We start from the raw sequence: 11,415 nt of genomic DNA, 5'->3' as shown, positions 1-11,415 counted from the left end.
CTGGGAAGCTGTACCAGTATCCAAGAGGACATGAAATGGATGAGAGTACAAGCTTGCAACAAACCAAGAATCTTCTGCCAAAGGACTTGTACAGAGCAAGCTACAGGCCAAATTATTATTTTTTAAGTCTACTCTCCAGCTCACAGTGATATTAAAGGCTACTGCCCCATTCTCTATTCTAGTGCTGCCACTGAGTTACAGTTCTTGTGAAGATGAAAAGAAAAAAGAAAAACAATCTGATGCCTTTGCTTAAAAGTTTTCATATGCCACTTTTGCTGGACACTCTTCATTTTTTGGTTCTTTGGGGTTTACTGGTCCTTTCTTGCATTTGCTTCTGTCTTGCAATACATTAGCAAATACTTTAGAATAATATAACGTTGTTTTCCCAGTTCTTGTCTCTGTTACTGTCCCTCAGGACTCAGTTCTTGGCCACCTTTTCTCTCTCTGGTTTCTCTAGTCTACAGACTTGATTAATTTATTTTGGCCTGCAGTATCATTGTGATGCTGATGAGAATTCAGCTCTTTTTCTCCTCTTCCTCTGCTCATTCCAACTGTCTTGCAGTTATTTCTATTGGGATATTGGATAATGATTTTAAAATACTCAAAGGAGAAAATTTGTGCCATCATCCTTTCTCCCCACCAAACCAATGGTTGGAACTCATGATAGGAACCTGTATAGCTCAATTGGTTAGAGCATGGTGCTGATAAGGCCAAGGTTGCAGGTTTCATCCCCATATGGGACAGCTGCATGTTCCTGCATTGCACGGGGTTGGACTAGTTCAGGCACCCCTAACCTTTGGCCCTCCAGATGTTTTGGACTACAGTTCCCATCATCCCTGACCACTGGTCCTGTTAGCTAGGGCTCATGGGAGTTGTAGGCCAAAACATCTGGAGGGCCGCAGGTTGGGGATGCCTGGACTAGCTGGTCCTCAAGGTCCCTTCCAACTCTACAATTCTATGATTCTATATCCCTCCAATTGCTGGACTCTTATTTACTATCAGCTGCAACCAACGTTAGCAATGGATGATAGGTGTTGTAGTCCAAAAACATCTGAAAGGCAACAGACGTTCCCTTGCTCTAAACACTTAATATGTTATCCTTCTCCCTCATAAGATAACATCCCGCTTCAGTTTCTCAGCAAGTTAAGACTTTAGGGGTGATAGCCCTTTCATTCTTGCATCACATTACTCCTCTGGTTAATATTGGCTTGCAGGTATCCCATAGACATCTGGTTTGCCACTGTTAGAACAGAGTACTAGAATAGATCAACCTTTGGCTTGATCCATCAGGGCTCTTATTTCTTAAGAACTTGGAATGTTAGTTCAGCTCCCAAATATTAAAAATTACAAAACATGTAAAGGTAATATTTTATGATGGACCTACACCACAAAAAGATAGTTGATTAATAAACGCTTGGGTTTTTCTAGTTACTGAAAACCTATGGAAGTGTACACCATCACCCCTTGAATAAATACTTCTAAACTATCAATTGCAATCAAATGAAATATTTCAAAATACAAGTTATGAAATCCCAGGAGCCTGGCCTTGCAGGAACAGAAGACAGGATTTTGCTTCATAACTGCAATATCCCAAAAATTGGGATATGGTTTCTTGGAGAGGAAGTTGAATTTGGAAATCCTTATAAAGAGCAAATAGGCAGTTAGTACTACTGCTAGTTAATGAAGCACCCGGACTAGGTTGATCAGTATTCTCCAATGAGCTTCAAGTGGAGAGAATTCTGTAATCTTTTAATTAACATTCATTTATTGCCCTGAGGAGCTCAGTTCAGCAGTGATGAGTCCATGGCTGCAGACCACCTGCTGAGCATTATTGTGCAGGGATTTGAACTTGTTTGAACCCAGTACTTAGCTGCTGCACTATCCAGGCCGACTGATGGTGAAACACACGCACACATGCACACACACATCTGAATTCCACATTCTTTCATCTTCTGGAGTGGTAGCTGCCTTGACTTGTATGCATCAAAGCAGAGAAATGGATTCCTGATGGGCTACTCCACCTTCGCCATCTGTCCATACTAATGTTCCCAACTGAAGGTATGAAAGGCTGCTGTACAATCCCGCATTTTAGCTGTAAATCTTTCAGTAGATAGCTGTTCTCTTGGTGGTTGTGACAATATCTGTTAAAGTGGAAGGATGCATCTGTTGTGTCATGTTCCAAGATTTTTAGGGTTGGAAGGGAAAGAACTTCCATCTTCCTGTGATATTTTGCATCTTTTGGAAATCCGTCTTCATCTCTTAGAAATTACATGTTAACTGCGCCATTTTAAAAAGTTTAGATTTATCAAGTAAGACATTTCCATTTCCTGACAAACTTGCCTGTATTTTTTCAATGAGGAAAGGTGCTGACATTCTAAGGCGTTTCTTACATTGAGCAATGATTTTGAGAAAGAAGCATTCAAAGAAAGAAATAAGACAAAACCATCATGTTTCCGAATCAGTGAAGCAAATCTGGTTACCAGATATTGGCCTCTGAGCACAGCTGCTTTTTGTTTTTTCTAATCTTGGGTCATTCAGATTACCACATTTACCACTTGATCCACATGTGAAGGAAGTACTTGGATTTAAGTTGCTTTAGCCCAATTGAAGCCGATGGGATTAAACTGACAGAGTGCCAAGTACTAGTTTAATTGGGCTATGGACTGTGTAGAAATCACTCATTCTGACTGCAGATAGAAAATCTATTGTATTAATAGGCACAGTTTACTTGAAGAACCCTTACAAGACGGATATGCCCTTGCAAGTTCAATCAAGGATTCTTATTACGTCAAAATGTGTAGACCCTGAGTTCATTGGGTATGATTCATGGTTTATAAGTGACACTGATAAATGAAGTGCAAAATTAATGTCTGACATATGCTTTCTTGGGAAACACAGTGTTGTTCTAACAGAGTGGGATGAGGCTGGTAATGAACTAAATCTTTTACAGGACCAATTGTTGAGCTTCACTGTTTCCATTCATTTTGCGAGACCCGCTTACAACTCCTGCGGAAACTTCAGTGCAATTAATGGCGGCTTTACAGCGACAGTGCTCTCTGAACCCCCAACTTGTGTCCTTTGCATAAAAGAGCGAAATCAAGAACAGTGTAAAAAATGTCAGAGGTACAAAGTCGCAGTCTTCCTGGACAACATTAATGATTCCACCAGCATGATGTCTACTAAAGTTCTTTACATTTGAAATAATTTTCTCCCCGGATGCATAAGAAGAAAGGGCAACTCCTCCTGAATAAGACCAGGGGTGCATCTAGGCCTGCATCTTAGTAGTCAATTACCGTATTTTTTGCTTTATAAGACTCACTTTTTCCTTCCTAAAAAGTAAGGGGAAATGTGTGTATGCAGCAAATGCAGGCTGCGCAGCTATCCCAAAAGCCAGAACAGCAAGAGGGATTGCTGCTTTCACTGCGCAGCAATCCCTCTTGCTGTTCTGGCTTCTGGGATTCAGAATATTTTTTTTTTTTGTTTTCCTCCTCCAAAAACTAGGTGCGACTTGTGGTCTGGTGCGTCTTATAGAGCGAAAAATACGGTGATTGAGTCCAGCAAGTCCCCAAACAGGGCTCAAATGTAACAGTCCTCCCCTGAGGTTTTCCCTCCAGCGATGGGCATCAACAGGGGGGAGCCCCCACTCCAGTTGAACCATAATCCCTATATCCCCAGCTTTCATGAAACCATTCTCCTTTTTAGCAATTCGGATTTATGATATGGAACCAGTGCTACAGTCTGGATGCAAACTGCTACTGCAGCCCACACCTTGCACACTTGCAGATAGGGCCACTTCCTCCAACTATTGCTCCAGCTATCTGATAATTATATGGACTATCAAGGCCCATTGGTCCTTGCCAGTGTCCAGTTTACACATTTTTGACAAGTGATGGGAAGGAATGCTAACTGCCCATTGGGCGCAGATGTGTGTTGGAATGTGTGATATATGGGCCCATTTGTATGGATTCCATGACTTGCTTCGATTTCACGACCGCAATGCTCTGATTAACACCAATGTTAGTTAACATTGCCCTCCATGTTGCTTTCATGCATAATCCAGCTTTCTAATTTCAATGCCTGCCTAACCCCCCCCCCCCGGCTCTTTTATTGAAGCAGGAGAGAAACAAATCTTTAATTAAAATTGCGATTGAAAGCGCTGCCGAGCTTGGCAGAGGCAAAAGCCCCTCAATTTCAGGTTGATGGTATCACATTAAAAACAAAGCAGGTCATGCGTGCCACAGCTGAAGCCACAGCTAGTCTTCAGCACAAACTGCTGTGAGTCATGTTTGTACTGACAGTGAGCAGTGTAATGTATTAATTGAATCTCTCACCAATTTAATTTTCAATTGACAAGCTAGTCTGCTTGAATAAAATTATGTAATAGGAACGGGAGGGCAAAAAACAGCTGACATTAACACTTCACTGATAATCTACCACATATATATACACACACACTCTTCTTCTTTGGCGATCACTCGTAGCCCAGTAAGATTGTCTTCCATAAACACGGTTTTAGCAATGAGTTCATAAGGGGACATTGGTTTCTGGGTGGGAGTTGATCACAGTGTGGATTTGCCAAGCATGCCTTCCTTTTAGCACGTTTCTCCCTTGCGTCCTGAGTTTGAGTGTCTTCAAAGCCCATGACACCTTTGGTAAGGGCTGTTCTCCAACTGGAGCGCTTGCAGACCAGTGCTCCCCAGTTGTCAGTGTTTATACTACATTTTTAAAGATTTGCCTTGAGACAGTCTTTAAACCTCTTTGGTTGACTACCAGCATTACGCTTTCCATTTTTAAGTTCAGAGTAGAGTAGTTGCTTTGTAAGACGATTATCAGGCACCCGCACAACATGACCAGTCCAACGAAGTTGATGTTGAAGAATCATTGCTTCAACACTGGTGATCATTGCTTCTTCCAGTACACTGATATTAGCTCGCCTGTCTTCCCAAGTGATGTGTAAAAGTTTTTGGAGACACCGTTGATGGAATCTTTTGAGGAGTTGGAGATGGCATTTATAAGTGGTCCATGTTTCACAAGCATATAGCAAGGTTGTTAGTACAATAGCGTTGTAAACAAGCATTTTGGTTTCCCTGCGAATGTCCCAGTCCTCAAACACTCTGCACTTCAGTCGGGAGAAAGCCACACTCGCAGAGCTCAGGCGATGCTGGATTTTGGCATCAGTCTTGGCCCTTGTGGAAAGATAACTGCCTAGGTAGGAGAAGTGATCAACGTTTTCCAATGTTACACCATTGAGTTGGATTTGTGGCACTGCAGAGGGGTTATTTTGTACTTGTTGGTGCAGCACTTTGGTTTTTTTGGATGTTGAGTGATAGGCCAAGCTCTTCTTAAGCGTCTGCAAAGATATTGAGGATGGTTTGGAGGTCATCCTCTGAGTGTGCGCACACTACATTGTCATCAGCATGCTGAAGCTCTATGACGGAAGTTATGGTAACCTTACTCTTTGCTTTCAGCCTGCTCAAAATGAAGAGCTTTCCATCTGTTTGATATATGATTTCTACTCCTGTGGGGAGTTTCCCTTCGACAAAGTGTAGGATCATGGCAATGAAAATAATGAATAGAGTTGGGGCAATAACACAACCCTGTTTAACTCCTGATTCCACTGTGAATGGTTCACTTTGAGAGCCATTGTTATCTGCGATTGTTGCTGTCATATCATGGAGGAGCCGAATGATGTTTACAAATTTATCTGGGCAGCCAGTTTTCAGAAGGACAGTCCACGGGGCATTACAATTTACAGTGTCGAAAGCAGGTCAATAAACGCCATATACAGGGGTTGGTTTTGCTCTCTGCATTTTTCTTAAAGCTGTTGAGCAGGGAAAATCATGTCCACCGTCCCCCTAGAAGGCCAAAAACCATTTTGGGAATCAGGAAGGGTCACCTCAGATATTGTTACGAGACAGTTTGCTAAGATCCTTGCAAGAATTTTGCCAGCCGCAGATAATAGAGAGATGCCTCGTTAGTTTTCACAATCAGTTCTGTCACCTTTTTTAAAGAGATTGATAATTTCAGCATCCCTAACGTCTGCTGGGATTTCTTCTCTTTCCCAGATTTTTTCGATGAACTTGTGAAGTTGTTGTGTAAGTTCAAGTCTGCTCACTTTGAAGATTTCAGCAGGTATCCCATCAGGTCCACTGGCTTTGTTGTTTTTCATTTGCTATATTCCAAATATACCGTATATTCCATGCTCCAAAGTTCAATTGTCTTTTACGACTACTAGGTGGTGACCACACTGGGCACGGTAATCCAGTCAGGGAAAAATGGAGGCAGACTATGTTTAGGGCACCTTTTCTAGCCCCTCCCCCTTTTTGGGGTGAGCAGAGTGGAGCCTAAAAAGGGCTGCTCAGTCATGGACACAGCTGCCGAGCTGCTCAACTGCCTCGTTCCTTGAGTCAGAACGGCTGAATCTCTATCCACCGCCCATGTGCCGGTTCATGACTAGGGGCTTCCAGATTTCATGATCCTGCCCCCGTTACCATTTGCCAATTTCCATGGGACTTTGGGGGGGGGTTGGGTTGGGTTTTTGGAAGACGCCTCTGCGTGAATTTGTTTTATGTGTGTAGACCAGTGAACGTTGACCAACACACAGCCTTCGTGGTAGGGCTCTGTTCCGATGGCATGAAGTAGTCATGACAAACCGGTAGATTCCTATCTGCTGCAGCCTTCATCTGCCTTCACAGCCGTTGTAACATACCACTTGTTATCATCCACCTGTTGTGCCATTGAGGACTTCTTGGGTCATACTTTGTCTAGCTCCTTCCCTTTGACCTTGCCGCCTTGGGTGACCCTGCTGGGAGTACGAGATTCCTGACGGCTTTGCTCACAAGGGTCATAGGAGCATGCAAGCCCACTCATCACGACAAGGTGATGATCCAGCGTTAGGGACATACGCTCCTGCTTTTAATCCAGCCTTGTGTGCAACTGTCAGATGTTGCAGAGAATGTGAGATGGTATTGAATGCATGATTATATCAACAATCTGGAAATCATAACAGAATTTCAACTCTGACACTAATACCAGTTGCATTCTTTTTAATTTTCCTAAAATTCTTGCATCTTTAACCCAGGAGCTGCAACTTGAGATGGGGTGGTGGCGGCACATTATATATTACATAACAAAATTATTCCATCCAAGTTGCAGCAAAGCAGCTGCATTCTAAATTAATTTAGGCTTGAGGATGTCACTGATCCTGGTTTTCTTAGTCGCATAAAAATTATTCGGCTGTAAAAGACCCTTCAGCTTTTGACATTTACAGCATCTATCTGTATGTCCAGTATATGTCTTATAAATTTCCTTAGGTCATAATGACTTGCAGCCCAATTCTATGCTTGTCTGCTCAAAAGTAGCTCCTGTAATGTTCAATAGTGTTTACTCCTGGGTATATGTGTATGTTGAGTGAACCCTTAGAACCCTTTAATGGCATCCAAGTGCAATCCATGGTTATCCCATAATTTTATATAGCACATGTTAAAGCTATTAATTCTCCCAGCGCAAATACTATGCCATTTAGCTCAAAGCGACGAGCCAAATATTTGTGCAACCATTTGTAATATATGCACAACACGTAACATATTGACTCTCTTTTATTTAACAAGGATAGTTTTAAAAGGAACAATGTCAATCCCGCTAAGGTTTTAATGTACATTAACTTGTTTCATTTAACTGGAATTAGCCCTAAGGATTCTTTGCAGTTTATACGTATCAGAAGAGCTAGACCAAGTAACATAATTTGTTGGGGGTTTTTTTTTTGTCAACCTCCAGTCTTGTGACTGTGTACAGGAAATAGTCGAGTGTTTTCACACCCACAAGAAGTGTGACTTGGCTCTGCTGTAAAACGGAACTGTGAGAAGGAGTGAAGTGTGGCTTGTTGTGCTGAGAACTCCACCCCAGAAACCTCTGGGCAACATTTCAGTGACTTGGACAAGGCATCCCAAATTAACAGCGGTATTATATCACCGGGACAAATTGCCATTGTCAAAAGATACCCCAAAGGGCACAAGGAAGTCGCGTCAAGGATGATAACTTTAAATTTAACCCTTTTGGCACACACGACATAACTTTATACATGTACTGCCTTCTAGCTAGTGTCAAGCAAATCTGCAAAGTAAACAGGTGTGTCTGTGGAAGAAAAGGTTGCTAGAGCTGATGGCCGGTCTCACCAGAGATTCTGTGGCAGTTAAAGCAGTCCTTGGGTGTTTCAGACAAAGAAAGGAAGAATGCAACACAAGTCTTCATATCTGGCGAGGGGGGAGTTGAACTTACCCATTAAGACATTGACGTGGCTTGATGTACCAGGTTCTTGCCCCATGTCTTTCGTCTTCCTGTTCTCTTACAGTGCTGTCCTATACCAAGTCTCACTGAGTTCATTTGGGCTTTCTCCCAGGTAGGTGGACATAGGATCATAACTTTATCCCCTCCATTTCTTGTATGTCTGCGACTGTCAGCAGGTCCTCTGCAACTCCCTGCGTTTCTCGTTTTCTTTATTCATTTAAACATTGGGAACAAATAATAAAGTCATTAATAAAGGTCATAAAGAGCTTCTGGTTTAAGAAGATACCCCCACCCCACCGCCATGACGATGTTTAACTGGGACCAAAAGATCAATGCTGAACCCATACACATCCCTAAGCAACACGACAGAACGTCTGACAGTGGTAAAATGTGCAACTCCAAAGCAGATTTAAATCAAGCAGTCTGAGTTGAAGGTGGAAATGGGAAAGCACAAAGCCCACCTTAGTAGCCCCCCCCCCCCCGCCTTGCAATCAGCAAGGCCTGGAAAGGCCATTGGAGTTTGTCTATTTGCCCATTTTTTAAAGCGTATGGCCACTTTTTACATTTCAGCCACCAGGTGGAGAGGCTTTTCATTCATTCTCTGTGCCACCTGGCAGGCCCTTCAGATCAATAATGCACAGGGAGTTGTATTATTAAAAGCAGTTAAAGGCTGTGTTTTCATTTTAGCATTGCATTTTTTAATATTTTGCTTTTAAGTTGTATGCTGAGAGTTTCGTGCATGTATATTGTGTTAAATGTCAGGACATTTACTTTTGAGTGAGATGTGGGATGGTATGAAAGTTCACTATCAGCCCTGCTGCAATGGTCCAAATGGAATAGTCTTGGGGATAAGGAACGTAGCCAGTGGGGGAAACAGTTGGAGGCTGCAAGCATGGAAGTTGTATTGTTTTACTGAGTGCTCTCTCTGTGCCCATTTTTAAAAGTTCCACATCATGAGCTTCCTACGTGGAATGATTGAGGCTTCTTTTACTATGCAGCTCCAAATTGCTATAAGGAGAGATATACAGAGGAATTGTGAGAGCCACTCAACCTGCACAGTGTAAGCTCTGTTAGCAATACAGTGGTACCTCGGGTTATGAACTTAATTGTTCAGAGGTCTGTTCTTAACCTGAAACTGTTCTTAACCTGAGGTACCACTTTAGCTAATGGGGCCTCCCGTTGCTGCTGCGCTGCCGCCACACAATTTCTGTTCTCATCCTGAGGTAAAGTTCTCAACCCGAGGTACTATTTCTGGGTTAGCGGAGTCTGTAAACTCGAAGTGTTTATAACCCGAGGTGTTTGTAACCCGAGGTACCACTGTAATGCTCACTACATAGAACCATCTAAAGTTGTCTTTTTAATATAATGTGGCAGCTATAATGTATAAACCAAAACAAAGACTCTCCAAAGATGCCTAAATGGTTGCCTCAGAAGCTACATGAAGCATGTTGGAGCACCTGCATACCCTCCAACATTTCTCCAATGAAAATAGGGATGGGTGTCCTATTCCTTAACAACAACGACAACAACAACAATTTAATTATTTATGCCCCACCAAGCTTGCTCCAGCCACTCTGGGTAGCTTCCAACACATATGAAAACATAATAAAACATTAAAAAACTTCCCTATACAGGGCTGCCTTCAGATGTCTTCTAAAAGTTGTATAGTTACTTTTTTTTGCTTGGGGGTCACATAGCTCCATACCCTCCAGCATTTCTCTGATGAAAATAGTGATGTCCTAAGGAAAACGGGGACATTCCGGGATCAAACCAGAAACCGGGGCTGGTTCTGTAAATCCAGGACTGTCCCTGGAAAATAGGGACTCTTGGAGGGTCTGCCACTGATGGTCAGTAATCCCTTTAGCCCCTTTTATCTGAGGTAACCAAAAAATGGACACAGGAGACGATAAACAATGTCACACCCACCCCAACCTCAGAACGGTGAGGGACTCCAGGGGTTCAAATGCTTACCCCGGGTTTCGGTTTCCTCAGAATGAAAATCAGTGGAGACCGGGATGTATTTGGGATATATGGTTTTATTTACACATATATACAACCTGAGCATAGGACTGAGGAGCTCACACCATTAATACCCCAACAGAGTTCCCCATTGCTTTCCAGGGATTCCCCAAGCCACAGCTTTCCAGTAGATAGCAAGACATGGCTCTCTGTCTCCAGCTCCCCTGCCTTCAGCATCCAGCTCTCAGTCCACATGCACACACAACCTTGGCTGTTGTTTGCCTACATAGCAACCAGCTGAAGGGGTGGGGGAAAGGCACCGCCATTTGCTCAACCTCTCGTGGGCCAAAGATTCTTCACCCCTGCTTCCCTATGGCATGTAGGCAAATGTACTTTGCCCTTCAAATGAAGGTGCATTCACCTAATTGCTTGTTGTTATTATTAGAAAATGTGCTTAAAAACCAAGTAAACATTCAGAAGGGAGGGGAAGAAACAAAAGAGAAATAAAATAATGAAGAATTAAGGATCAAAGCTTTTGTTTTTTATCTAGCCCCATTGAGTTCAGTGATAAAAGAGCCTTTTGACTCTCTCTCTCTCTGTCTCCTATCTCCCTCCTACTTCAAAACACAATGTATATCCACTGTATGAATATCTTACATTGCATTATTGCATTATGCTGAAAATAGACTATCATATTCCAGGTATAAAAGATGATTTTTTAGAGCAGCTTTGATCAACAGATCCTCAAAGAGGCCTGCAAGGGCAGCTGAAATGCTTTTTATTAAGAAAAATAAGGCTGTTTCTCTCCTATTTTTCTTAATTGAAATAGATGCTGAATGTGGGACAGAACAGTATAGTGGCCCAATTAGAGAATACTAGCACATCTTTGAAGAACCCTTGATCAATATTAGATTTTAAGACAAATTAGCAAAAGAAGACTTAATTTTAAAATTTGAGGGGATACTTCCCTTCTTCTCAGAAAGATTAGAAGAGGAGGAGAAAGGGAACAGATTTTTTTAGTCATTTCCAGGGAAAATTGGGGGTAATGCCTGAGGGATTTTCAAAGCAGAAAGCAGCAGGTTAAGAGCTCTTTCTAAGTGGAACCAGCAACTGAGCTTTCAGTACTATACAAATAAGTATTATGTGTCTGTCAAAGTAAGCAGAATATAA

This window comes from Podarcis liolepis (assembly GCF_965112155.1).
Source record: "Podarcis liolepis genome assembly, chromosome: 4".
In the NCBI taxonomy this organism is placed as follows: Eukaryota; Metazoa; Chordata; class Lepidosauria; order Squamata; family Lacertidae; genus Podarcis; species Podarcis liolepis.
This window is presented reverse-complemented; position numbering follows the sequence as displayed.